General features: G+C 32.9%; 1 pseudogene; it reads left to right on the top strand.

Annotated features, from left to right (window-relative positions):
* The first annotated feature begins 3,881 nt into the window (after window positions 1–3,881).
* On the top strand, window positions 3,882–4,271 carry LOC145283922 (histone-lysine N-methyltransferase SETMAR pseudogene; annotated as a pseudogene).
* Window positions 4,272–5,350: the final 1,079 nt, after the last annotated feature.

The following is a 5,350-nucleotide window of genomic DNA, read 5'->3' as shown; positions in this document are numbered from 1 at the left end:
CATTGCTTTATATCGGATTGATTCATAGAACAACTGGAATGATTATTCGTGATTGTTATTTTTAAAACATATCTAATAGGCGCAAAAGGCAAATAACATAGACTATATTTTGTTTAAAAACAAAAAAAAACAAAAGTAGGAAGCTTTTCGTGAAAATTCGGATATCTTTGATTTTCATTACCTTTTTATAATAGCTATTAGGCATCAAATAATTAATATTCCTCGAATTTCAATTCACGTGGAATACTTTAAAGTATCTTTCGGTGCGTAATATTAGCATTCTACTTGAAAATTCACTTTGCATTTAATTTGATCTGTAATCAGTAGACATTAATTAAACACCATTACATAATTAAAAAAATAATAAAATCGCTTTATCCTTTAATTTTACACATTTTCTACAATCAAAAGCATGTAAAAGATTTTTAACAATGTTGAGAAAAAGGATTCTAGACATAAAGATTAGCTACAACCAAAAGAAGAGTTTATGCAGACAAGTTCATCATGAGACAAATCTTGTGAGCCTTTTCAGAAGTCAACTTCACACAAGAACAACAACAACGGTGATGACAAATTTACCAGTTATAACCAGGGCTATAAAAACAGCATATTCTTTTCATTGTTTTTACTCTTGAGTATGTATCCGACACAGATAGACACAGTTAATCAACTGAAGATCATATCACTCTACATAAAAAAACATATAAGATATCAATGGAGAATCAAAACAAGGAAAATAATATGTTGTTGTCATAGCCCTTGTTATCACAAAGAAAGGAGATGCTTATAGGTTTTATTCTTTAAAATTCCAATTTAGGAGGAAAACAATCAGAAGTAAAAGGGTTTCAGAAGCCTGCAGTTCTTGAAAATTTGCTACTGGAATTGGATCCTCTGATGCAATGAGCAGACAGCGATTTTGATGGAGTGGTCTAGATCAACGAGTAAAACAGGCTGAAACAAAGGGAAGCAGAATTAAATCATACAGTGCTGAAGAACACGTGAAAAATATTATTTAAATAAAAGACTGAGGTAAGCAACATCACGTCTAATTGAAATCAGAAACACGAGAGCGTAATTTCTTCAAACCTATATTTCCTTGAAATCTCTTTTATTTTATTGCGAAATAAAACGAACTCTGCTGATGGTTCTCTCGACTTTATTATTAAAGTATGAAGATGAAACTACAATTTAAGACTATTTTTTACTAGCACTAATTAAAACTTTTAAATATATTTCTCTAAGACTATTACACTTTAGTTAGAATCTAAAACCATAAGATGCTTTATGGCTTCTCTTTTCTGTTTCAAGTTACACAAGGATTGCGAAAATTAAAAATATTTTAACGCACAAAATACAAGGAGAGCATCGACCATAGTTGATATAATTCATTGGTTTTCTCGATCTTTTATATGAATATAAACAACTGGCAATGATGTAAAAACCGTGATTCACTTTTGTCTAATGAGTACAACTTGAATATGTTAGTTTTATTAAATCGTTTTCAATTAAATTTATTTAAAAAAAAGAGAAAGTTCTTCGTGTTACGATAATAAAAAATTGCTTAAACAGTAAACTATTTTACTTTATGATTTGCATAGATCTGTAAAAAAAATTTTTTTCGAAAGTTCGAGTTTTAATTTTTTTAACTCTTCGCGAACATTGCTAAATAAGTTTCACGTCAAATCCTACACCACCGCTTAATCGAAGCTTATATCTTCTTTCTCTCCTCACTATTATATTATTTCTCCTCATAATTCTCTTTGGGTCGTAATATCTGTGTTTTCTATTTTAGAGACATTTTATCTTCGATCAACAAAACATATACGAAACTTACAGAGACGACAACTAACGTCAAACCAATGACGCTATAGTCGATATATAAACGGATACATTTATATAAAAATACGAGGGCATTTTTAAGTTTGTATTTTTTTTTTTTTGAAAACTAAATATACATAATGAAAGATGTCAAATCGCAAGCTGTCAGTGTTTTACAGCCATTTTCTTTTCGACTTGACACTGAAGATATGTCAATTACTTTAAAATGTAGTCTTTTCATTTGTTTAATTTATTGTTACTTTCTAACATTTGATTTTTGGTGGATATCAAGTATAATGAAACAATAGTCGACAAAAATGATGCTGACACTTTGGTTCACGAGTGTAGAAAATAATATAAACGTTTCAGGCATGAAACCCGCCTGTAAGAATGTCAATCATGTTTGGATATAATACTAAACATCATTTCATTTTCTATTAGTATTTGGAATAACATATATCAGGTTGATGCAAAAACAATATTGTTTTTTCTTATTTTTATATATGATTTCTGAATTAATTCATTGGTATATATATATATATATATATATATATATATATATATATATAAGAACAAGTAGTTAATAAAACATGTTAACAACACTTTGAAAAAGATTTAAAAACAACTTTAATTTTAAAAGGGAAGCACAAAATAAGTGGATAGTCCTTAATCCGCAGAGTTTCGAAGAAATACTTTCCTTCTCATCAGAGGGTAGGATTTAGCAAAATGCGGATCGGAATTTGCTTGCAAAAGTATTTGATGAAACTACAAGTAAGTCATAGATCTTACTAGGTAACATATAGTGAAGGAGAGGGAATATCGTGAAGAAAAGGGTGATTTCACGTGAATGGATAGTCTGGTGGAGGGTATATATATATATATATATATATATATATATATATATATATATATATATATACACTAGCATTTCACCCCGGCGTTGCCCGGGAGTTTGGAGGTGTATGTTGAACAAAAAAAGCGGTCAGTTTTTTTTTAACTTTGACCCCTATTATGTGCCCTTAACCTTTATTGTTTTGGGCTCAAATTAAGTTATTAAATAGATCCATGTCCAAAGAACCTGTATCTAAAATTTCAAGTGTTTTGACCCAAAATTGGCGGAGGAGTTTGGTAGAGTTCTCAAAGGTCAAATCGTTGAACTTTGACCCTTTATCAGTAAGATTTCTTGCCGAAAATGGGTTAAAAAGATTTTCCAAAATCTGAATACCACGTATATCAAATTTGGTGTCTGTAGACTGAAAATTGACAGAGTTATTGCGTTGGAAAATGTACACACACAGACACATGGACACACACACACAGACACGTTCACTTATATATATATATATATATATATATATATATATATATATATATATATATGTATGTATATATATATATATATATATATATATATATAATTTTGAAGCGTGTTCTTTGCTCTATCGAATTGTGTTACTCGTTAAAATTCTCAAACTTTTCATTATTGTTTTTGCAGGCTTTTTGACAGCATGAACGAAATTTAAATCCGCACGATTTTCTTGTTCCAGTTCAAACGAGGCTGAAACGTTGCGATGACAGCTCGTGATATGATGATGCGTTTGGTTCAGGATCATCTAACGAACGTGTGGTACAACGGTGGTGCAAGAATGTCCGCAATGGTGAGGAGAGCCTCGAAGATGAAGACGGTCGTGGCCGGGTGATTGTGGTTGATAACGCACATTTGAAAACCTTAATTGAAGCCGATCCTCGCAAAACCACACGAGAACTTGCTGTTGAACTCAAGGTCGACTACTCAACACTCGTTCGCCAATTAAATCAAATAGGGAAGTCAAAAGTATGATAAATGATTGCGGCATGAATTGAAGGATAATAAAAAAAAATCGTCGTTTTAAGGTGTCTTCTACGTTCCTTCTGCGCAACAAAAACGACCCATTTCCCGAGTGGATTGTGACGTGTGGTAAGAAGTGGATCCTTTATAGATCCGGCAACGTTCAGAACAGTGGTTGGATGCTGGAGAAGATCAACAACACTTCCTAGAGTCGAAATTGCACGACAAAAAGGATATGGTAATTGTTTGGTGGTCTGCGACCAGTCTCATCCATCACAGCATCTTAAATCTGAACGAATCGATTATGGCGGAGAAGTACTACCGACAAATTTACGAAATGCACCAGATACGCCAGCGTATGTGCCCGATATTGGTCAATATGACGGAACCAATTCTCCTCCATGACAATGCTCGCCCGCATGTTGCTCAGCTGACCCCGCAAAAGCTGAACGAATTGGGCTACGATACTCTGCCTCATCCGCCACATTCACCGAACTTCTCGCCCACCGACTATCATTTTTTAAACCATCTCGATAACTGCCCGCGAAGAAAATGCTTCAACAGCCGAGATCATGCCGAATCGGCCTTCAATAACTTCATCGCTACCAGAATTCCAGATTTCTAAATTAATGGGATGAATAAACGTGTTTCTAGTTGGCAAAAGCGTGTAAATTCTAATGGTCTTTATATCGATTAATTAAGTTTATTATGAAATGAGTTATGATCTTTTGAATTTGAACGTCAAAAATGACATTATTTTTTAACCAAACTGATATTATATTTCGGTAGTACTTGGAGATGAGATGATGTATCTAGTGAACATGTTTCATATTATTTGAGGATATTGATAAGACCGATCATATATAAATTGAAACGGTGTATAATAACCAAATTCTGTTTAATATTTCATTCAGTAATTGGATAAAATATGATTTACATTTCTCGATATTTTTAATCTTGGCTGTTACAGAAAGAATAAAACTGTCCAGTCCGCCAAGTCATAAGTATTTATGACCTGTAATGAAAAAAAAACGCATGTACTAAAATGAACTAGAAGCGGAATTTTCATGAAGTTAAGACGTTTATATATTAATACAACTCTGTTTTCTACAAGTTTTCCGGGAGTTGACTCGCAGTAAGGTATGGTTCTGCTAGGTTCTAAGAGCTGTGACATTGTACTCTTGTTAGATCGGCTGGACAATGCCTAAAAGTGTGCGGGTCGACGATTATTATCATGATAGTTACTAGTTTTGTAAAAAGATAAAATGTCAGAAAGCATGATATCAAAGCGAAATATATATTGCAGATACAATTATTTATGTTAAAAGGTTTTAATAAGAAAGAATGTTAGTTTTCACAACTAGCACGAACAAAAATGGTAACTTGATGACAAAAAATGTTAAGACATAAATAATTGACGTAGTGAGATCGATTAAAATATACGTATCAGGTAGTCAAGAGTTGGGAGTCAGAGTTAGCAGATCTAATCGGTAGTCAGGGGGAGAAAGGCCGGCCACGGACCGTAATGGCTCCAATGTCGATAGAAAAATTAGGACCCGCGTTGCAGCTTTATAATGGGATAAACATTCGAAATAAAGCTGCTGTTAATACTCCCAAAACTTCGGCTTGTGTGAATTTTCATTTGCAGCTTTTCTGAGGATCTGTTAATAAAGCAATATCAAAGATTGACCAGCTATGTGTTCC

The sequence above is a fragment of the Euprymna scolopes genome, chromosome 8 (assembly GCF_053919585.1).
Source record: "Euprymna scolopes isolate OS-2025 chromosome 8, ASM5391958v1, whole genome shotgun sequence".
Taxonomy (NCBI): Eukaryota; Metazoa; Mollusca; class Cephalopoda; order Sepiida; family Sepiolidae; genus Euprymna; species Euprymna scolopes.
Note: the sequence above shows the minus strand (reverse complement) of the source record. Positions and strands in the feature narration are given on the sequence as shown.